Genomic DNA, 25,145 nt, shown 5'->3' with positions numbered 1-25,145 from the left:
GATCAGTGCCAAACATATATACATGAGAGTAAGAATTATGAGTGCTACGTAGAGATATATACATGAGTGCAGGTGGTGATCAGTGCCAGACATGAAATGATGCAGTGACACAGCGTAGGGTCATGTGTTAGTGGCGGGGACAGTCATGTGGTTATTGTTCATGTGTCCAACAGCAGAGGGGAAGAAACTGTTCTTGTGGCGAGAGGTTCTGGTGCGAATGGACCGGAGCCTCCTGCCTGAGGGGAGCAGGTCAAACAGACTGTGTCCAGGGTGAGAAGGGTCAGCTGAGATCCGGGCTGCACGCCGCAGAGTCCTGGAGGTGTACAGGTCCTGCAGAGATGGGAGTCTGCAGCCAATCACCTTCTCAGCAGAGCGCACAACACGCTGCAGTCTCTGTTTGTCCCTGATAGTGGCTCCAGCGTACCACACGGTGATGGAGGAGGTGAGGATGGACTCGATGATTGCAGTGTAGAATTGCATCATCGTCCGTGTTGGCAGGTTGAATTTCTTCAGCTGCCTCAGGAAGTACATCCTCTGCTGGGCTTTCTTGATGACGGAGGTGATGGTGGGCTCCCACTTCAGGTCCTGGGTGATGGTGGTACCCAGGAAGCGGAATGAGTCCACAGAGGTGATGGGGGTGTCAGTCAGGATGATGGGGGGGAGTGGGGCTGTGTGCTTCCTGAAGTCCACAATAATCTCCACTGTCTTCTGGGCATTCAGCACCAGGTTGTTGTGGCTGCACCAAGACACCAGACGTTCAACCTCCCTCCTGTAGGCAGACTCATCCCCGTCAGAGATGAGCCCAATGACGGTGGTGTCATCTGCGAACTTGATTAGCTTGACAGACTGGTGGGTGGAGGTGCAGCAGTTGGTGTACAGGGAGAAGAGCAGAGGAGAAAGAACACAGCCCTGAGGGGAGCCGGTGCTGATGGTCCGAGACATTCTTTCCCAGCCTCACGTGCTGCTTCCTGTCCGTCAGGAAGTCAGTGATCCACCGGCAGATGGGATCAGGCACATTCATCTGGGAAAGCTTGCCTCGGAGATTACAGCATCTTTCAGATCTGCTGGCTCATACAGCTTTGCCTTGTCTCTGGCATGAAATGGTACATTTTCACATATTCTACTTTATTAGTTACTTTATCGACCTTTAAAGTCCAGTGCTTGTTTCAGCCTGTCTGTTGTTTAACTGTTTTTCCTTGTTTTATTCTATGACAGTAAATTTAAAATCAACCTCTTTGTGGACTAAAAAGTTACTCCAAAGCAGAATCCCCCCAAAACAGCATTTTCTCCAGTGGCCACTTGAAGTTGACTCAAAAAGAGAGTCAACGCATATTGAGTCCTTTGTTAAAATGGCCAGCTTCATAGAAGAACCAATAGAAACATGTTTATATCTGGTACAAAAATGTTCTTTATAGCTAATTTCCTTCTACATAACAGGCATTATTTCGATGCTGCTCCACATCGAAAGGAGCCAGCTGAGGTGGTTCGGGCATCTGACAAGGATGCCCCCTGGGCGCCTCCTGGGTGAGGACACGCTGGAGAGATTATATCTCTCGGCTGGCCTGGGAACGCCTTGGTGTTCCCCCGGATAAGCTGGAGGAGGTGGCTGGGGAGAGGGAGGTCTGGGCCTCTTTGCTTAGGCTGCTGCCCCCGCGACCCAGCCTCGGATAAAGCGGATGAAGATGGATGGATGGATGGATGCTTTGCAGTTCACACGTTTAATAAACTATTACATGCCCATGCTTCAGTGCCTAAATGCAGTAGATATGATTGCGTAATTTGATGTAATCTTGATAGTTTAAACATCACAATTTGGAAATATCAAAAATTAGTATATTCTATGTTTGATAAATTAGATGTTTTAAATTAAAATTATATTGTTCTTTTATAGGATGACATGAGTCAGGAGTCAGCCCCTGTTAGAGTGCCTAAAAATTAATTTATTAACTTATAAAAGAATTGGTTGCTAGTCAAAATGGTGACATAATAATATACCATGCATAATTTATGGTTTGTGATTATAAATTTGATTCTACTGTCATTAAATAATAGATGTTATAGGTGCATACATGGTATAAATGGGTCACCTTTGCCCATGGGTAGGTGGTTGCTAAGCAACATGGTGCATTAAAATATTTGATATAGATAAGAACCTTCACAGGCTCATTAGGGGTCTGTCTGATCTAAGCAGCAGGTGGAAATAGACACCTATGTATCTTCACTGTATTTATGCCTTTGAAAATATTTTTTTATGCAATTACTTTACATTAAAAATATTGTGGCTTGTTTTTATGCTAACAGGCTGTCCAAGAAGTCTTTGTTTTTTCAGTGACTAAACATCTAGTGTCTTTTTTTTATTTATGTTAGCACTAATTAGCAGTTATCTATGTCTGTGTGCATTGTACCGGTACTGTCTGTGGATGCAGCTTGCTAATCAAGGTGCAACAATTAGCTCAAAACATAGCGTGCCACCCTGTTGTCTAAATAAATCACTTCTGGCTCAAATCATAATACTCAAGGCTTCAAAACAGGAGTGCATACTAATAGGATGGAGTGGTAATCGTCTATCAAGCTTACAATGTGCTTTTTTAAATATAACTAAAAACAACTGTATTAATGAAATAGTTAAAAAGTTACATTAGTGTAAATTAGTGTGTAAGACACCTGGACAAATTATTCTCATTGATATAAAACAAACTTTCTGTTAATGTAAGTAAAATTTCTTCAACTTCAGTTAAAACTAACTAAAGATCATCACGAACTAATCAGTACAGCAGCACTTCAGTTCCAACAACATATGCTCTCATCTCATCTCATCTGATCTCCTAACAAGGGAAATTGAAACTGTGTTTGCCCTTCATGCTCCAGTTTGGAAAGACGATCTGCATTGGGTGCATTTCATCATAATGACATCATCTGACCGTGCTTTGTATGAATGTGTCAGAGTAAATTAGAGCTCACATAACTAAGCAGTCATCTCAGAGATAAAATCAAACGTTGAGGCAGTTTAATGCGCCATAGTCCTGAAATCTCTGATCTGTCAGAGCTTGTAGCCATGTAGACAGTTTTTTTGAGAGGACCTTATCTCTTTCTGTTTAAGACACCTGATACTCCTCATGCAAATGATCTCAGCTGTATCTTGTGCTTTAAAATATATGTTTTACCTCATGTCATCAAGTTTCAGGCCATTGTCAGCTGTTAGTGCGTAGCTAGAGGGAGCGAATGCATCCAAACTGTCTCTTAAACCGCTTAAGTTTTCTGTACCGCTGCCAGCAAAATTCACTTTCCCTCCTGCTGTGCCTCAAGCCTTGTTTTTTTTTTTTTAAGTTTCTGAAGCCTTCATGTTCCCTGTGGATGATCAGCCACTGTTGCTTGACAGTTGCCTCTGACATGTGCAACATTGTTTAATCTGAAATTAGCCCATAACATGCTGACAGCTGGGGGTGGCGGTTGTTGTTGTCATATTAAAGTTTTTACCGCCCTGAGCAGAGCAGTTCAGACAGCAGGTCCGGCTGGTCTGGCATTTAAGTTGATGAGAAGTGATAAAGCTTAATGAGTGCAATTTGGAAATAGCTTTCCAAATCCTTCGATGGTAGCTAAAATGTAATATTGAAATTGGACTTGTTTAGTATTTAAAGTTTTAGAAATGGGCAAACATTTGTTCAGTGATAAAGCACCAATATGTGCAGAGGACCCGCATCTCCTTTTGGGAGTCAGCCGACGGGTTCAGTGAAAGGAAAAAATAAGCTGCTTTGTCAGTGACTGTGCTGTTTTTAGGAAAATTAACCTGAATAACAAAGAAAATGAATAACTGGTCACTTTAGAGTCACTGCTGGAAAAATAGTCAAACAACTTCTTAGACATTAGGCTGATATGTTCCGATTACTTTCTTCCTATTACTTGTTTAACCTGTTTTGTTGAATCAACTGTGTCAAACCTCTAAACATTCATTTTATTGTTATGCATGAAAAAGTAAAGCAAACAAGGTTTATATTTGACGAGCTAAAAAAGCTCGTGCTTGACATTTGAACGACATATGACTTTAAAAAATGACAATGAATGTGTTACTTAAATGAATTTCATATAAATTATATGTCACTCGGCTAATTGCTTTGATTTATGTTATGCATTTTCCTCCCATTAATTAGCATCTATGCCCATGTGTGTTGCATTCACAGTCCCCAAACGGACTGCTTTAATTAAAAATAAATAAATAAATCAATTTTATATATATATATATATATATATATATGTGTGTGTGTGTGTATATATATGTATATATATATATACACACATATATAAAATTGGTTAATCAGTTAATTGCTTCCACAGCAATTCCCATAAAACTATATAAACAGACAGGCTGCCTTTACAAATTCAGAAGCAAAAAAGAGTAAGACTGTCTTATTGCTGTGGCTACGTTCACACTGCAGGCGAAAGCGCATCAAATCCGATTTTTTTGACCCTATGCGACCCATATCCGATCATGCTATGACAGTGTGAACGGCGCAAATCCAATATTTTCAAATCCGATCTGGGTCACTTTCGTATGTGGTACTGAATCCGATACATATCCGATGTTTTAGAAAGCGACTGCTGTTTGAACAGTCAGGTCGCATTAAATCCGTCTTTTACGTCACTGACACAAGACAGACGCCAATTATCAGTGGCAGAGAAGCGCCAGAGAAGACATCGCGAACGCTTCTCTGGCCATCCCGTGTAGATATCAGTGAAACTGTTGGGAAGACAACGTTGGAGAAACGTGAACATTTTATTTGTACTGTGTAATCTGCAGATTCTGACAGAAATCTGCAGCTATCCTTTGAAGCACCGCTCCTCTCTAAAACAGCAATAAGGATCATTATTAAGTTATTTACATTATTATGTAAACAACAAAATAACTTAAAGCAAAAATTGGGAAACATAAAGTCCGAAGTCTTTATATTAAGGGCCATCTATCAAACAATACTGTTTGCTCTGGGTCTAAACAGAGCGCGTTGTGTGTGAAGTCTTCTTTTGCGCATGCGGGCCGCTTTGAGCGTTCACACTAGAGAGCGTTTGCTGTCGCATTTTATTTGTAGTGTGAACGAGCAGACAAAAAAATCGGATTTGATCAAAAAATCGGAATTGAGCATTAAGACCTGCAGTGTGAACGTAGCCTTAGATACGCACAATGTTGTGTTTTTAGCAAATGCATGTCTAAAAACTTTGTATTCATTGGAAGTATTTCCATCTTTCCAATAAACATGAGCCTCACATGTTTTTAGGCCATGTCTGCACTGCAATGCCATCTCCTCCTAAAGGAGGACTTAATGTGTCAAGTAATTTGACTGTTTGCATGATGCAAAAAATAAAAACAAAATCCAAAAAAGCAATGTAAAAAAGCACAAAAAAGCAAAATGGCTGAATATGACATTTTTATATTATATTATATTAAAGGTTTGCAATTGCACCGTTCGAAAAACTTTAGAAACCGAGACTATCGAGAGGGGTGGTCATTTGAAGCACTCCACATCATCACAGGCAAAGCTCAGGCTGCCTGGCTGATTAAGGCCTCATTTAAATATAAATGCTATATACTGGACATCTGTTAAAGCCAGTACATTTAAAGGATTTGTTGGCACCCTCCGGGCACCCTGTTAAAACCGTCTCTTTTGATGAGCCCTTTAAAATTCAGCTGACTTGTGGATAAAACGAGTCTTTGTATGAGTGTGTGTTAGTGTGGGTCGTAGGAATAAAAGGGTGAACTAGCTTTCGAAACAAACCATAACATTTGATAGACCTGCAGTTTCTGTTATCATTATTTGTTCTCTTTTTACATCTCTGTTTTGTTTAATGCTTATTTTTCATTCAGCTCATAGGCCTGACGTGTTTGTGTTAGAGAGTAGAGAGGAGATCTGAAGCGACACACACAGATGATACGCTGGGCCTTGTGACATTATTATGATCTTCTTATACACTTCATCCAGCTTTAGGTAATTAAACTTAATCTTTTTTCTTTATCCTGTCTGGCTGCCCTATCAATTCTTACATTTATGCAGTAAGAAAAACAACAACAAAAATATGGGATTGACCTAAAGAATCAATTATTTATTAAAAAGTCATTTTAAATCACTGAGAGGTTGGTGGTGGGCTGTTTATTTTTAATGTCACCATGTTTTGTTAACTGGACATGCACAGTATTGAGTAACCTACTAAATATTATGACTACATTAGCATAACCATTCGTATCATTTAAACTAGCGTAAACATTCTAGCCTATGGAACATAGCTGATTTCACAATAGTAGCTGTCTTAAAAAAAGTAGAAATAAATCTAAATAAATAAAAGGCAACATATATTTAAAAAATAGAAAAGCAAAGCATCTCCATCCTCGACACTTACTTCCTTTTTAGCAGTGAGCTGGACTGGAGCTATAATGGACTAGATGCCATCATCCCATGTCAGGGATATAAATACCAACAAAAATACCATGCTATCTATTAGGTAGTGCAAAAAACTGTATTTTTAAGTAATCCTGTCCTTCTGGCGACTCATTGTCATATTTTTTTGTCACGGTTCTGGGTCTTTGCGACCCAGCATTTTGAGTTCTTGTATTTTTATATTATGGTTTATGTTCTGAGTCCTTGGTTGTACTGTTTTGATTATTGTCATTTCCTAAGGTTTCAGTTATGGCTGTCAAGGGTTTAGTTCTTAGGTTTTGTGTGATGACTTCTCTGTGTTCTGTGTTGAGTCTACTGTGCCGTTCTCTCCCATGTTTCAGGTCCCTATCCTCTGTCTCCCCAGTCTATTAAGTTTACATGTCTAGAGTTCAGTTGGTGTGTTTCCTGTTTTATTTTGAAGGTACATGTCTCACGTCATTGTTTCTAGTTTTGCTTCCCTTGTCTCGTCCAGTCTAATTACTCCCAGCTGTGCTCTCCTTCTGTGTCTCATTTCCCTTGTTATCCCTCAGCGTGTTTAAGCCCTGTGTTTCTCTTTGTTACTGTCGTGTCCTTCTGTCACAAAACGGTTGTGTGCATGCAGGAAAAGGACCCAAACGCAAAACTCACCAAGACAAACGTGAACTCAGAAACACTGCTTTATTGCAGGTGTGGAGGTAAAACAAAGAACAAAACTAAACTGGGAAACTAATAATAACAAACTCATAGAAGACGCAGGGAGAATAACACACAGCTATGAGGGAGGACGTGAAAGTTAGGAGTGGCAGAAAAGTATGTGAGGGTGGTGCAGGACATCAGGGATCTGCTCTCAGCCCTCTGTTGTTTGCAGTGGTGATGGACAGGTTGCCTGATGAGGTCAGACAGGAGTCCCTGTGGATTATGATGTTTGCAGACGGCACTGTGATTTTACGTAAGAGTGGCGAGCAGGCAAAGACAGTACCGTAAGTGTACAAGTATTTAAACAAACATCTAATCCAGTCATTTTAATATCGATGTCAGTATCAATATTTTTTGACAGCCCTAGTAAGAATAGACTACAACACTTGTAGGCCTATCTGCCCCATTCCTACTCTGCTTTTGTGTAAGATTGTAACTTTATCTGTAGCGTGAGTATATTTATTCCCTTTGGTAAATGGCCTGTATTTATATAGCACTTTACTAGTCCCTAAGGACCCCAAAGCACTTTACACAACCAGTCATCCACCCATTCACACACACATTCACACACTGGTGATGGCAAGCTACATTGTAGCCACAGCCACCCTGGGGCGCACTGACAGAGGCGAGGCTGCCGGACACTGGCGCCACCGGGCCCTCTGACCACCACCAATTCAATTCAATTCAATTTTATTTATATAGCGCCAAATCACAACATAAGTCGCCTCAAGGCGCTTCATAGATACTGTCATGATCCTGGGTCCTTTTGACCCAGCGTTTTGTGTTTTCTCTTCGCGATTTTGGTTCTGTTCTTCCTCTGGTTAGTGTTTACTCTGTTCTGCCCGTGTGTTCCTGTATCTAGTCCGCGTTTCTTAGTTTGTGTCCTTTCATGTGTAAGTTCCTGTTTTATTGTGAAGGTCTGTGTCTTATGTGAGTGTTTTCAGTTTGCCTCCCTAGTCTCGTCATGTTAATTACTCCCAGCTGTGTCCCCACCTGTATGTAATCCCCCTGTGTTCTCTGAGTGTATTTAAGTTGTGTCTTCTGTCATAGTAGTTGCTGGTTCGTCTGTGTTGTTTCCCCTCGGTCTCCCTGCGTCCCTCCGTGTATAGTTCTCCGGATCTCCCTGCATCTTCGGTTCTGGTTTGTGTTGTTAGTTTACCCAGTTTAGGTTTCAGTTTCATGTTCCTAGCGTCTTTGTTGTTTGCATTTGTTGTTAATAAACACTCACCTGCACCAGAGCTGCCGCCTTTTGGTCCTATATATATTCCACACGGCTTGCCCCCGCAAACCGTGACAGATACAGAGAAAAACCCAACAATCATATGACCCCCTATGAGCAAGCACTTTGGCAACAGTGGGAAGGAAAAACTCCCTTTTAACAGGAAGAAACCTCCGGCAGAACCAGGCTCAGGGAGGGGCGGGGCCATCTGCTGCGACCGGTTGGGGTGAGAGAAGGAAGACAGGATAAAAGACATGCTGTGGAAGAGAGACAGAGGTTAATAACAGATATGATTCAATGCAGAGAGGTCTGTTAATACATAGTGAGCGAGAAAGGTGACTGGAAAGGAAAAACTCAATGCATCATGGGAATCCCCCGGCAGCCTACGTCTATTACAGCATAACTAAGGGAGGATTCAGGGTCACCTGGTCCAGCCCTAACTATATGCTTTAGCAAAAAGGAAAGTTTTAAGCCTAATCTTGAAAGTAGAGATAGTGTCTGTCTCCTGAATCCAAACTGGAAGCTGGTTCCACAGAAGAGGGGCCTGAAAACTGAAGGCTCTCCCTCCCATTCTACTTTTAAATACTCTAGGAACAACAAGTAGGCCTGCAGAGCGAGAGCGAAGTGCTCTAATAGGGTGATATGGTACTACAAGGTCATTAAGATAAGATGGGGCCTGATTATTTAAGACCTTGTATGTGAGGAGCAGGATTTTGAATTCAATTCTGGATTTAACAGGAAGCCAATGAAGGGAAGCGAAAACAGGAGAAATCTGCTCTCTCTTTCTAGTCCCTGTCAGTACTCTTGCTGCAGCATTTTGGATTAGCTGAAGGCTTTTCAGTGAGTTTTTTGGACATCCTGATAATAATCAATTACAGTAGTCCAGTCTGGAAGTAATAAATGCATGAACTAGTTTTTCGGGGGGCTCGAACCGGCAACCTTCCGATTACAAGGCGAACTCCCAGCTCTTGAGCCACGATCGCCCCTTTCCCACATTGCTGCTTACAGGGTTTGACTACACACAACAAGCATTCAATGCGATTTAAAAATTTCAGGGATCCTTTCGTGGTATAAAAAAGTATAGGAATTCGCCTGTATATTGTTTATTGAGAATAAAATAAGGGCAAGCTGGAATCCATTTCAGTTTTCTTTTTTAGTTTTGATAAATATGAAAGATTTAAAAGAACATTTAAGAAGCAATTGCATTAAAATTTCATAATTCCAATGGTAAGGCTTCTCTGTATACTAAATTAGCCCCAAAAAGATGATATTCATCAAATTATACATCCAAAAAACTTTTGTTTTTATCATTTGCTTGAGAGCTTTGTCACTTTTGCTAAAAATGACTAATGTTGGCTTTCTTGGGGCTCAACATATTGGTTTAATAGAAGCATTGTTTAGGCGCACTTTTTGCTTCCTTTTAATATGCTGCAGAACAAAGGCGAAGTCCAAATGAAAGGGCTTACAGTGCTGCAGGGTTGACGTCTCTGTGTCTTTGAGATATTCCCAATTTATGTTGCATATATTTGGCAGCATTTTAAAAGGCACCATATTTTCCCCACTATTGTCATGGTGTTCAATGCTTTTCACATATGGCCAGGTCTACATTGTTCTGCAGTGTGGGCAGGCAGCAGAAGCTTAAGTGATGATTTGTCACCTCGTCCTACGTCTCATTGTGCTCTCTCTCTCTCTATTGACAGAGGGGCTGGCAGATTTAGCTTCACACATAATTTAAACCTGACAAACAGCATGTTGTAATTCATCTTGGCTGTAGATTTACCTGCATACATGTTGTTATTATTTATTATTTTTCAATCATTTTAGGGTTAATATTGCAGTATTAAAGCAGATTTTTGTGTTCTAATCTCCAAATAAAAATGCTGTGGGATGAGAAATATTGTCCACTTAATCATGTGGTAACCATCCTATCACTGCAAAATGCACTGAGCACTAAAGGATACTGGATCTAAAGGATTTTATTTCCCAAAAGCTGTTTTTCAGGCTATTGAGAGACGATCCGGTGTGGTATATTACCATGGTACCTGTATTTAGGTCACTGCTTTGAACTGTAAAATACCTCTCTTTCCCTCTGTTTCACTCCTGTGCACGCATATACTGCACATATGTACAGCATGCATACAGATTCACATGTATTGTTTCATGCCATGGAGGGATAAACTCTGTGGAGGCCTCCCTGAGCAGTAGCTCCAGTAATGAGTAGCAGCAGGCAGGATGAAAATGTTTAAGAGTCTTAACCACAGTTCCAAACCAGTGACTGTATATACAGAATATATATTCATAATCTGCAGCACCATCCCTCTTCTTGTCTTGCATTTTGCGACACAAACCATGAACCGCATCTATTCACCTGTAAAATAAAAGTTGCACTATTGGAAATTTGATTTCAGCGTAAATCCAAAACTTTTACATTGAACAAAAGTTTCACTGCTGCTCCGTGGACAAGTTGGACACTTGCAAGCTACAGGTGACTGTGGCAGTCTAGTGGCAACCACAGAAATCACTGACCAAGTGGTTGGGGAACACACATTTTTTCCCCGTTACTGAAGTCTTAGTTGACTGATCAGTGAATGTAAGTTGTCGGTGCAGCATAATCACACTGTCTCACAGCTGCACCAGCTGACACTCGTTATCGCATACAGTAGATGGAAAACGTGATTCTTCGTAAATGAATCAAGACAGACCATCCTGCTGCTGTAGTTACTAGTTGTACAAAATATATTTAAAAATAGTCTAAAAACAGTTCTAGTAATAGCACTGCTTATCAGCACTTATTGTACGTGGCACCTTTCAGAAATAGTGCTTTTAGAAATTCATAGCTTCAATAAGAGTGGTTGAGCTAGAGCTGAGTGTGACAAACAGAGCAGGGAATCCGAAAAGTGTAGAGACATGTACCACAATGTTGGGGTTTGGCTTCTCTGTATGTTTTATGATTTTTGCATTAGGATGAAACACAGAGGATAAGAAGGCTACTGAGTTTGCAGTTTATTTACACATTTAAAAAGGTGCCACGGGGCCAAAACTAATAACAGATGCTACTGAGTTATAACTGAGCTAAATATACTGAATTGAATAGATGATATTTAGTTGAGGATGGAATGAGACTGGGGCTCCGGACTTTTGGGCTTGGGACTTGTCGATACACGAGCCAAAAATGTCTAGTTTGGAAATAATTCTCATTTCCTTTGCTCCAGTTAGGAAGAGATACTGGATGAGCCTTGCAGCATTTGGACTGGGACTCAGCCATCTGTGTGTACAGCACTGTTGTTACTGTGCCATGGCTCCTCTGCCTGAGTCTGCATATTGTGTGCTCTGGTGTATTGTGTTCTGGTGCTCTGTGTTGCCTCTTGTATCTTTTCTACAATCCGGTAAATACAAAGCTTTAAGTTGAAACTGAGTTGTGAATAATTAAAATCAAATAATAAAAGAGCTTAATTCAAACAAACATCCAAAGAACTGAGGCAGACCTGCAAAAATCAGTCATGTAGTTGATCGAAAGAACATAAACCCAGTAATATTTTGTTAATTAAAAAGTGATAAATGTTTATTTGGTTTCTGCTTGGCAAATGTCACTCTGTGCTGCAGTTATTTGCCAAGTATCTGTGGCTTCTTCAGCAAAAAATAAAAGCCCACAGCAGGATAAGAGCTGCTGGTCAACAACGGGTTTGTTGATAAAGGTGAAAGAAGGTGGATTTGCAGGCTGACTAAGCCGTGCTTTGCAGTGAATGCGAAAAGTGGAGCGGAGATGGAGCAGGTGGTCAAGCAATAAAGTCAGACTGACAGTTGGAGGTTAGAAGTGAACTTGACAGAAGAAGAGTGGGCAGGCACATTGATGAAGTCGAGCAACCGGGAAGGCCGGAAAAACTTTGACACTGAGAGAATCGAGTTAACACACGGAGAATAAATCATCCAAGTCCCTTCAGACGCTGCAAAGCTATTTGAGGCAAAATTTTGTTTTGAGACTGTACACAAAACATTGACTTGATTTGGCTGAGACAAAGCAGTCGAAAACGTTTCTTTTTTCTTTTCTTTTTTTATCTTGAGACCATCGAGAGCAATAATAATGTCAGGGTTCCTATAAGATGAATTCACACAGTTAAGAAAATAAATCCGATCTTGGGCACTGTGGCTGTTTAGACAGTCCATTTATGATCTCTCCGCAGTTAACACTGCTGTAAGATAAAATACTCAAAAAGACTAATGTGCAAAAAATGGTTTTCATCATGAAGTGAAAAGTGTTTCCGTGCTCGCTGTGAACTGCGACTTCCTGCATGTTGACACCCTGCTATTACATAAGGATGATTATCTGTCATTTTAAGTGGTCTTAGCGAGTATCGATATCATACGCTCCTTAAAAGGCTACAAACTGTGTCCACCGCTGAGACGAAGCATATAAATTGTGAACTGTGTGCGCAGCTGTATTTATTCTTCAAAATACTGGAAATTTTGCCCATTTTACTTGGAAGGTAATGAGGCTGAGCCTTTATTCATGGACCGACAAACTCAGATTTTCATTTATAACAGTCTACAACATGAATTGAACAGGGAGAGAGAAAAAATCTCCCAGGATTGGCTGTAATATTTTAATGAAACTTAACCATCAAAGAATGAGTCTGCTAATGTTGAACTGTCAAAAGAGAAGGAAAATTAAGCAGCAGCATAACTACTCGAATATTATTTTTCTTTCTTTTTTTTCTGTTTTGAGTGAAGCAGCATATCAAATATGAACACCAGTGACAGTGTGGTGGATGTGATCCTTGCAGTTGGGCCATGTAATCCCACAGAGAGACTTTCACTGAGATAAAACTGTCACTTCTGCCAGTCTCTTTGGCAGAAGGAATCCAGCTGGACGCAGCTCTGAAATGTAATTTAGCTACTTGCACACACACAAAAAAAGTTATTGAATTGTGGAGTCAAGAAGCCGTGGTGGCATATGGAGGCTAGTAGTTAAATTGAAGGACTGCTGTAGTTTTTCAAGGTTAATTAATTATTTTTCACGTCATAAAAAGAATGCCTGATAATCTGGCATATATGATCACACCAACACTGCGTGGTTGCAAAATGATGATGCCAACAGTACATAGTTCTTTTTTGCTTATTATCGTTACTAATAACCATGAGTCAATCCATCGATCTATTTTCTTAACCACTTATTCAACCTGGGTCTAAAGCCCATCTCAGCTGTCACTGGGTGACCAGCACAGGGTTAGTAGCAGTAGTAATAGTAATGCATTGCAAAGGTGTTGTGTGCCCAACCTCTGAATTGCAAGGTGGTTGCACAGGTTGCCTGGTGGGAAGCAACCTGTCTCCAACGAATCACAGTCTGACTGAGTCTGTGCCGATAAGCTCAACTCATCTGCGATGCATCTCTACAGTAGGGAACTCGACTGAACTGATTTCCAACTGATTGGATTTTGGTTAAATTCATATATTAAAGAAAGGCTGTGGACTGTTTAGATCATTTTGCCATCCTGCAGTTATTATGTGACTATTTGGATTTCTGTTTCAAATCAATTCGTTTTTGGTTAGATTTTAAAAGTAATTGGCTTAGTGTGAATTTCTGTGTACGCTGATGGCAACAGAAAGCAACAAATCAATGATTTATCAAGTAATCGTCATGTTATCACGGAAAGACTGGATGCAATTGTCAGCTTAACCCCTTCAATCACCAACTGATTGCAGAGTACTTCTGTCTTTTTGCTGTTTAATGGCTGTCCTGATGCACCAAAGTCCTTTTATGATCTGCAACTGACCGCAAGAGTTTGAAAACGGTGACCAGGTCTACAAAAGCAACCATTTCAAAGGCAACAAGATTACAAGCTCATTGCTCACATTTGCAATAATTTGGTTTTGTTACGGTCTCCACCGTTTTCACTAGTGTGTCTGTAGCATTAGCTGTCTTACCTCTAACTGCTCACAAATCAGGATATCCTGGGGTTAGCAGTAGATGACCACAACTAACCCAAAAAATTAAAGCAGATTTAATTGATTAATTTAGTTTGTGGGTGTTTAAGTTGTTCAGGTTTTGAGTAGTCATTCATTTATACTACTATATACTATATCTTGTCATCATTTTGCTCGCTTGTCTTTTATGTAATGCTTTTTTTTTACCGTCTCCAATCCCCTTTTACTTTATTTTCTTGCTTGCCGGTCTCATTTTCCATCCGTCTGTCCATCAATCCATCCGTCCATCATTTGCAGTGCAGTCAGTGTCTGCCACATAGCTTATCAAGTCTCGCAGAGCTCGGGCTATGCTAATGTGGTGCTTGTGCTGACATAAACAGTCTGTGTTCCCTGTTTGCATGGCTTAGCAGACAAAGAGTGATGCCCCTTTACCAACCCCGGCACATGTCTGGCATCTGTTTTCCTCCAACCTACAGCTCTGGTTTAGCTTTTCACATGAGTGGTTACATTTCCAGTCCACATGCAAATGTTTCTCCACTGTTTATAAAGTGAAGAAAGCCTCGCAGCTTTAACAAGTTCACTTCTGTGTCTAAATCTGTTTAGCTTTCCTTCAACAAGACTCTGCTTTTTCCTATATGTTTAGCCACAGTGACCCCTATTTACAATGAAGTCAAGCTGTCAAAAAGCTTTATGTGACACCAGACCCACTACTAAAACAAACAGCAATATCCTTTTGCTGCAAGATTTTACTGAATGATGTATTCTAGCAGCGGCACATAGCAGCCAGGCCTTTGAATATCAACCACAGAACACCTGCATCAGCAAATATGTAGCAATGCATCACATTCAGATTTTCCTTTTTGCTGATATTACTTTCATGGAGCTGCCTGGGATATTTTACACAACAATAGGAACTTGTTTCTTGCATAATGCAGATGACTGGCTGTCTGAATCAAATAACCAGCAATAAAGGTATAAAAAAACAGACTAATATGTGTGTGTACGTGTGTGTACATCTTTTCTTAAGTCCTTTCTGATTTTCACATTTTTGCCTCGTGTTTCTACTTTTCATATTTTTTTCAGTTCATAGATTGCTGGCTGTCCATAAATTAATGATTTTTGCAAAATAAGGCTGGAATGTATTCAGCGAGTTTCACATGAACATTTTATTGCATGTGTTGTATGCATTCAAAGAAAGTACAAGAAACAATATTAATAATTCATCCAAATCATGAGAGGGGAAGAAGAAGAAACAAAAGGAGCAAAGTCTCTGATAAACAAACCCTCTCAATGTGTGTCTGAAAGGAGTTTTTGTGCTAACAAGAGGGGCCTGAGACCTGCAGGCTTTGTATTCAATGAGAAGAGCAACTGTAGCTCAAAGCACAGAGGGCAGAAAGATCAGAATGCCACGAGATGTGCTCCTCTCTTATCCTCTCCTCTTCTTTTATTTCTCACTTTCTCCCATTTCTTCTCCTTACTCTGCCTTCCTTCGCTCTTATCCTATCCGCAGCACAATGATGATAAATATTTCAGACATGGCTGTCCAAATATATTCACACTGATTTCCTGCTTGATAAAGTTTTGGTCATATTTGTAATACAAAAAGCTGTGCAGATAAAAATCGTTCGTGAAGCACATCTCACAGAGTAAATTAAGGCCCCACTGTCAATTGTGGCACTGTCAGGCACAAATGGGAGAAAGTTAAAACTTTAAAACTGCTCTAATTAATTGTGCAGTCAGTAATTAATTTATTTTAGATTATTTAACAGTTGCATTTCGCTGTTCCACGTGAAAGATGTATTGTTGTTACAGTGCGCTATTTCGTGTGCTTTTTGTTTGCAATTAGCCTATCGTTCATTCATAATGAGGCCAAAAAAACTTTCTGCAAGTAATTAGAGTAAAAAGAAGAAGCGTAAAGTGCTCTCGATGGAAACAAAGAAATTATTGATAAATATGAGCGAGGTCCTCCTCCACCAAGAACTTCGCCTTCGGCCAGCATCACCTCACTCAAAAGGCGATGTAAAAAGGTGCTTCGACTTACGAAAATTTTCGACTTACGAAATTAATTTGTTCCCGAGGGTCTTTCATAAGTCGGGGTTCCACTGTAGATTAGTATGTAATTATGTATTCCAACAAATTAAGAGGTTTTCCGTCCACATTTTTCTTACGTTGCTAGAGACTGGCCACATACATAAAATAAAGGGAGAGAAGTTGTATGCATTCACGTGCCATGGTGGGACATTTACATTTGTCTCTTCATCTTAAGACTTAAGATATGAAGCATCATTAGAATCTGTAAACAATAACAGGAGCTGGTTATAAGCTAATGTTAGCTCAGCAAATGCTAGGCTCAAGTGTGCTAAAGATCACACTCTTACCTTTGATAAATAATAAATAAAAATTGCATTTTTACATTGTATGAGAGTTTATTCATGAAGTTTTAGAGTCTAACAAAGCTACATTCACTTCAAAGACAGTAACAGCGGCTAACGTCCACTAGCAGTGGCTAATAGCAAGTAACTGTGGCTAACGGAGGCTAACAGGGGTAAAAATAACAGTTTTACCAACGGAAAAGTTAAGCATAACCTCAGTGTTGCTATCATTGATCAGAAATGACCTGAATCATTGATCCCTATCACACTTTTTTTTTTCACAAAGTTTTTACATCCTCTTCCACAGTGAAAAGACGCTGACACTTCTCACTTATCATGGACAGCTGAGGTAAACCGTGGACTGACAGCCTTCCACAGACAGGGAAAAATGGATATGGTCCAAACGGTAGCAGAAACATGGCAGCAGGCCACGACCTTTATAGGGTAAAGATTTAAATGTAATGTTTTTGATCTCCTTGATCTCGTTTAGCTGAATAAAATATATTTGTCCTACAGCGGCCACTGTAGCTAGGATTATGCACTTTGGGGGATTGGATATTATTCATTAACAATAAATCTAGTACATATCAAATGTAGTTCAGGTATTTAGCATCCCACCCTGCAGCTTGCCTGAGCTCTGCTATGCATTTTAGAGTCTTTCAGCTCATTGTTTTGGTTTTTGCATTTTACTGTCATGATGCATTTCTATAGCTATCAACGGTGCCATTTCTAGTAACTGGTTTCAACTAAATTCCTCTAATAAACGGTTGACTATAGATTACCTGCTTACTATCAAACTGCGAGCAAAAGTCAGCACTAGTTGGAAAAGCTCCAGATATTTCCCTCAGGAGGATGTGGAGACAAGAACAGATTTTAATGGAGAGTGAGTATTACATTGCACCACAGCTTCTGATGAATGCTAATGGTGCTCCATGTCTGTTAGAAGAAAAAAAAAAAAACTAATTATGCAGCCCCCAAGTGGCCAAAAGTGCAGCTTGTGCTGCATCAATTGTAGATATGTTTCCATCTAAAAGAGCTCTTTTAAATTATTCATAAAAGGAAAAAAAGTAAACTCTCATCATCTTGGAAATTATTCGATGTATATTATGTGATACAAATACATCTTAAAAGGAAGTGATAGAGAACTGATTCTGTTTCTTTTATTGATGTATTTTGTTTCCTTCTGATTATTGAGGCATAAAAAAAAAACAGTTTCACGTTTATGTTTAGGAATCTTTGGTTATGGGGTTGGTCTCAGTCTTGTAAATTTATCAAATGAAATGCAGAGTGAAAGCTGTGACTGTTCCCTAACTAACCCTAAACTTGTACAACATGTTGGATACCAGACCCAGCGTCCTCCCCCCACCATCACTTCTGTGCGTATGAGAATGGACACTGATTGTAACAAATGCTGCCAATGATCAGAATCCAAGCAGCAATTAAACCTCGTCCAAATTGCGTTTGGCGAAGCAAATTACTGGAATCTAAACAGATTTGTAGGAAGCCAACGAGTATGTGTAGTGCTATTACGATTTCTCAAGAGGAAACAACAAGATTAAAATATTACACTGCATTAAAGGAGTGGCAGCAAGCTCTTCTGTTACTTTGGGATGTCACTGCTGCTTCAGAAGACATTTAGGGGTTTGGGAGTACATGGAGAGACAGAAGAGGTCGATTCAGTCCACAGAAGGAGAGAACGGGTACTTTTTATTCAAAATAAAAGGTGATTTGATTGAAATTTTCCACATTTTCTACTTTTTATTGCATGTTTGTATATGGAATTATGTTGGTGCCTAAAGTCTCACTCCACATTAATGTACATTTCAACATAGTATGCACGAATCACAGGTTCTTTCAAAAGGTGACATCACACCAACATGGTGGCAGCAGAAAACGCACTCAGGTTTCCAGAGGAGAGAATAAAGCCAGTGGAGAGCAGATAGAAATATCAGATTACTTCGAGAGAGCTCCTCTCCTCTTTGTTTCCCTCTACCTCTGAATGGATGGAGATGAAATAGCATGTTGAGCAGAGAGGAGAGTGCAGCTGCTGATGGAGAGGAAACAAAAGGAACCTTCTGTCCTTCCTCTCTCCCACTCCACCTCTTCCATGCCAAATGGGTCTCTCTCTTCGTCGCTGGGTCGCCGTCTGCCCCACCTCCTCCCTCTTTCCTGTCCATTCATTTTTATCAATCTTGGGTTATCGCTTTCTTTCCCTCTCTTCCACTTTTCTCAGCTCTCTACTTCTCCTTCTCTCACTCCCCTACAGCTTTCTCACAATTCCTCTCTTCTTTCAGGACGGTCAGAGCACTCTGTTGAAATCGGATCTGTCACTGTGTCTTTGGAGACTGATAGAGTCTGGTTGCCAGGGGTTTCAGCCCAGCAGAAGAGCAAAACTGCAGTTACATCAGTTAAAAGCTCTTATTTGAGCCACAGCCAAAGTCCGAGCGTGTGCGTGCGGTCGTGTAGGCAGTTACTTTGTGAATATGGCTTTGAGAGACTTTCTGCCTGTCTGTGGATGTGCTTACATCCTGGTATAATAATTATTTCTATAGATCTTAACTTTCTCAGCTGATTTGAGTGCAGGATGTCTGGCCCGGTCCACAAAGGGACTGCTGCTGGAAAGTAAATGAAATCCATGTATCTTTTCTGAGCTGCACTTTCTGGGTGTCATTGCCCTTTAGTGGAAGTGGCTGCTACATGCGGACTAAGAGAACCGCTACCCAGCCAAGAGACACGTTAGGCAGACTATAGAGTGAGGATGCCATCTGAGCTAGCATATCAACTTATCTCTACATTTCCTTGGTGAAATCACACACAAACAAAAGTTCACTCAAATTGTGTACGTAGTGAATGTGTTTTGCCACTAGTTGCATTTTTTTCCCTGCCAAAAACTTTATTTACCATTTTAAATGATTGCTCATATACTCAGTTATCACTGTTCCAACTGCAGGAGAGTAGTAAATGAGGGGAGGACTGCTAGGCCTCTGTTACAATACAAATCAGACTCCATGAATTTGAAGATGAACATGTGCACATCCTAAGCCACCCCTCATTTCTATAATAGTTTGCTATGAAAATGGGAAATGGTTGGAGAAATGTATTCAAACATGTCAAAACATGCATGGAAATACAGCTTGAAAATCAATATTTGGTGCAACCACCTTTATTCTTCAACACAGCCTAAACACTCTTAGCCAGCTTTTCTGTAATTTCTTGATGCAGTCTTCAGGAATAGTTCTCCAGGCTTCTTGAAGGACAATCAAAGCTCTTCTTTGGATGTTTGCTGCCTTTTTGTTTCATTATCTGTCACAATGATCCCACACAGCTTCAGTAATGTTGAGTCCTGGGATCTGGGGAGGCCCATCCATTACTGATGTGTGCTTTTCTATCCAGGTTTGCTTTTAAATTGGCAGTGTGTTTGGGATCATTGTCATGCTGAAAAGCTGTACTTTTCTGTCTTTATAATTCCATGAATTTTGATGAGATCTCCAACTCCACTGCCTGAAATGCAGCTCCAAACCATGACAGAGCCTCCACCATGTTTTACAGATGGCTGTAGATGTCTCTGTTGTGCCAGTCATGTACATACTGATGATGATTTGAACCCAAAATTGATAAATTGGATTTGTGAGTCCATAAGATTGGTTGTCAATGATTATCAGTCCAGTTCTGTCATAATTTAGCATACCACAGCCTTTTCTCCTTCGTTCATTTCAGTAAATTTACAGTGTGTAAAATCTCACTGCTAAATGTCAGTAGATTACTCATTGCAGTCAAGAGATGCTGAGATGGACATCTTGGTTGCAGGGCAAGGACTGGACTGAAAATGAGAGAAAAAGCAGCCACAATCTGAAGAAAAACTTTGAAAGGCATTCAAAAAAAACCTGAAGACCACTTTAAAAAACGTACAAAAATGTCTGGCTCTTTGGAAGAGAAATATGAATAAATGAGGGGTGTACCGCACTTAATCTGTTCAGTATTGCACACGTAGAGTCACTAGTTGCTTGGCTGATTTTATAATAAAGCTGAAAAGTTTTTACGAAAGGCAACTTTTATCCTATTCTAACAAAGGTGAGCCTTCATATTCAGAGCCTACTCTAGTGCGAGAGGATTAAAAACAGGTAATTAGGTTAGACACTTTTGTACTCTACTGTATGCATCAACTCCTTTTTATTTGATTTTTTTCATTTTCGTCATCTAAGAATAAAAACGGCTGCAAACATATTGAATGCAATACAGAAAATTATTTACAACTAATATCTTACGTACACTACATAAGCACTGTGGAGGAAATATTCTATGCCATCATGCTCATAATGATCAAATATTAAGTTTTGGTTTGGTTTCAGTGAAAACTTAAAAATAATTCAAAACAACTAATTCCTCACTATTTGAAATAGTGCTGTAACTTCATGATAGTCCTATTAGCTCAGACTGCAGTGATTTCATCATTGTATTTTCTTCTGTCGAATCAGTGTTTGCTGTGCAGGGCACAACGTACAAGAACAGGAGGTGAAAATAGCTCATTTGTTATGAGGGCTATGATATATTGCTATTGAGCGGTTCACTTGTGCGTGTGTGTGCGTGTGTATGTGTGTTCTTGTGAGTATATATCTGTAATTGAATTGGCTTAGGTGTGTGTTTCTTCAGAAATGAAAGGAATGACACGTTGTCTCTTCTCATTCCTATAGATAGATGATATATATCATCATCGGCTACAGACATGTTTATACAGACACACAAGCTGTGATTTGTGTGTGTGTGTGTGTGTTTGGTGCTGTAAATGTTTATACTTTGTGTTATTTTGCTGTGAACATCATATGCCTCTGTACAAGATTAGATCTGTAGCTGATGATGAATATAAATTGGACTGTGCCTGTTCCAATCTTTGTTATTTGCTGGCATGTACAATCATTCAGGTTTAATAATTCTGACTGATATTTGTGCGCTCTCCAAGGCAGACGTGGGTATATAAACACCTTTAAACTTCGCTCTCCTTGAGTTTTCCCTGTAAGCTGTGCGAGGTACAACTTTTACTTTGAAGGCAAACGTTTCCAGGGGACTGGGATTTATGCTTCAGTGGGAAATCTACGCTGTAGCTATGTCATAACTACAAAACCTACAGCGTAATTTCACATGTGCCTTTCAAGAAATGTAACTACACATGGTGGCCAATGACATTAACTGGCCAACTAACTGGCGACTGTGGCAATCTGCTTGTGACAATCACGAGGAGGCTTCTGGTGCTGCACCTCATACCTCTTTGTGATCGATTTTACCAAGCAACTCCCAGCCACCTCCAGCAACAACTGGCCTGCTGTTCAAGGAAAACACATTTTTCCCTAGTGACCCGTGGTTGCCAGGGTGTCTCTGTCTCTAGGCCTGTGTGACTGGGGCCACAACAACCTATTGCTTGAGTTTATATGCTCCAGTGCATGTGCTGCAGACATTTCTGCAAAGACCGTAAGTAATAAGGAAAATACTGTAATAAATAATAAAATGTAATAAATGCCTCTAACTTAGTCTTAGTTTGGGGGTTTTTTCTGGGGGGGGTGCCTTAAAATTTCAAGGCCAAGAAAATGAGTTTTGGTTTAGGGAACATTTTCGCAAGGTTTTATATTAATAAAAGTCGAGTATAAATGCTGAAGGACTACAATCAGTCGAAACGAGCTCTGGTTTACGTTGCTGGTAAAACATAAATGATTAACATGCACAGGAATGCTGCAGGTGATCTTTGTTGAATAGGAGAAATTTGCCATGTTTTATCCTAGAAGTCAGGGTTATAAGAGGAGAGAGGAAAGCGGCATAGACCCCAGGTGTGGGAAAAGTTTGCACTAGCCTGTCAGGGCCTCCGGCTGGGTAAACACCACCAGGTGGAGAGATTGAAAGCATTACCTTCTACCTTTCACACTGTCTCGGTTTTTCTAACGGACTGCATTTTCCTTCATACCTCGGGGTGTTTTCAGCCCCTCTCTGTCAACTCTCGGTTTTCCTCTCTGTCTTACGTGCACCTCCACTGTTACATTTCCTGTTGTGAGTAGGGCCATGTACTCTTTAAATGGCTCATTTAAACTCATTAGCCTCTTCGCTCCATATTCTTTATAAAGGATACCCATTACTTATTAAAATCTTTTTTTTTAAAGTCAAAATAGCTCTTATTACTTTAGGCAGAAAGGCCTTAATCTGATTTCCACAGTAATTTAAAAACAGTCACAGTATGGCTTTTAGTGAGTCTGTTATTCAATTTTAGGCTGCCAGTGTTTGAACAGATTAAGGCTGCTTTTAAAAGAAGCATATTTGATCTTACTATTATACTATATGTAGCGCGCCTTAGATTGTGAATAAATGTTTGCATAGTCGTATAAATGTACTGTAGAACAGGTCAACTAACTAATCAAACAGATGAAGCAATCCATATTTTGGTTCAGAAGACGTACCTGATGAGTTCTGCCGATATCTCTGCAACATTTAGCACTAGCCACCATCCACCACAACACTGCAGGCAGATCAGAAAATTCACAGGTGAGCAAATCCAGACATATCATACACATTGTTTAAAGCCAGGTTAGCTTTTTGCACAGCAAGCAAAAACCAGGACCAAGAAATAGTTTTTTTCCTCCCACAAGACAGTGGGAACCAGTTTAATATATCTGCTTCCTAAACAATCCCTGAAAGCAGGGGAAATATTAATAATAATAATGCCACCCTGCAGCTTTAAAGCGGCTTTTCTAGACTCAAAAAGGATATGGAGTTAGGAAGCTTTCTCCGGCAGGCCACATGCTCCTTGTGAGCAGCAAGGAGCTTATAGGAAGTTGAGTAATGCAGAAATTCAGAAAATACTGTATAAGTAATAATGCTAATTACAATAATAAAAATGACACTCTAAAACTCTTGTTCTTGCACAGAAAACTCAATTTTCTACTTCAACTACTTTCTGGGGGGATTCATGCATGACTTCCTGTGGCTCCTAATTATGGTGATGCACTCCGGAGTAAACGAGGGTCTGACTTATCAAGCTGCTTTGATTCATTGTGCTGCTGCGGCTGATGTTGCTGGGACTGTAAGGACAAGCACAGATGACTTCTGTGGTAGTTTTTCACTGCTTATTTCACTAATTGCGGCAACTTTAAAAAAAGGAAAAAAGAAGCCATATGGTGCAAAACACAGTAGCTGTTCTGTTCTTTTCTTGATGCTGCAAGTCATTTAAATTTAAACATATAGCTCACACTTCACCCTTGCAATCATTAAGTTATTTTACAGCTAATGTAATTACAATAGAGTGTAAGTCAGGAAATAATGACCCACAGCAAAACCGCTTTTAGAGGTCAAATTAAGTTTTCCTTAACGAGACTCAGGTGAAAGTAATCACGCAATCAGACTAACAGAATCAGACAATCAGAATAACTATAAAGTAATAGCACAAATTAAAGACTAACATCATAAATATCACCAGTCATTCCAAAAAACCTCAAACACTAGAGTTAAACCTGCGTGCATTTTAGTGTGTATGTGTATGTGTGTGGTATGTGATTTGAGTCCAAACACAGTTGGACGTATGTCGATGGCCTTTAATGGTGATGGACATATAAAAAAAAAAAAAAATTCCAGGGAGAAAAGAAGGAAAGAAGATTAAAGCTGAGGAAGATCAAGACAGACGTGAACACAGGGACACTGATACTCTCAGATGGGTTTAAGTGTGTCTGTCTGTAGGTGTCTGCGTGTGTTTCTGCACACATGCATACAAACGCACACATCCGTGCAAGAAGTGTCAAAGCGTGGCCTTCAGAAGTGTCAAATGTCACATTTGGCTCAGCTAGAAATATTTACTTGACACCACCTGCTCCATGAAGAAGCATTTACTTCTTTCTCTGTTTAAAGTACTGCTAAAAATACTTGCAGCTCTCTGTGCATTTGCTGGTATTTGGGATACAGTTGATCTAGCAAGACTGACACCTGTTAGGATTTTCACAGCTGAGCCAAAAGGGTTTTTTGTTTTTTGTTTTAAATTAATTTAGTGAGTGTGAGTATGTCCTCAATTGAAAACACCTCCTTTGTGTCTTTAAACTTCTTTAAATATGTGTTGAATATATATATATTTTTTTCAAAATAGTCCTACATGTTGGAGAATTATGGTGTGGATGTAGTTACAGATTATAATTTACACGGTGTCCAGGAAGTTATTAGTGTTGGATCTCAAGGAACTAGAGGCGCAGCCAGATTGTTATTGAAGTGTTCAAATCATAAACAGGCATACATGCAAATCTTAGTTGGTGTTAGCTTGCTAACGCTGTGTGTACTGTTACTATGGTGATGGACTGTAGATGACTGCAGCTGTCTTTGCACACAAGCCTACATCTATCAGAGTGAATTTTGTTAACAATCAGGAGATTTTGGCCTGGGCTGATCCTTTGATTCCCGTGGTATATGTGACTTAATATTACAGGTCACGACTTCTCTGGGCAGCAACGCAACCTCTTGTTGTTCTTAATAAAGAAAGTCATGCAATAATTGGCTCCTTTCCAGCATTCTGTAAGC

General features: G+C 40.0%; 1 protein-coding gene across 1 annotated transcript in view; it reads left to right on the top strand.

The window, feature by feature from the left end:
• Positions 1-25,145, top strand: part of b4galt2 (UDP-Gal:betaGlcNAc beta 1,4- galactosyltransferase, polypeptide 2) — a 220,946-nt gene that overhangs the window by 70,147 nt on the left and 125,654 nt on the right. The gene's annotated exons all lie outside the window — the stretch shown is intronic.

This window comes from Mchenga conophoros, linkage group LG18, assembly GCF_057382185.1.
Source record: "Mchenga conophoros isolate Kocher_MC1m ecotype Shallow Benthic linkage group LG18, M_conophoros_male_GT1.1, whole genome shotgun sequence".
Taxonomy (NCBI): Eukaryota; Metazoa; Chordata; class Actinopteri; order Cichliformes; family Cichlidae; genus Mchenga; species Mchenga conophoros.
Note: the sequence above shows the minus strand (reverse complement) of the source record. Positions and strands in the feature narration are given on the sequence as shown.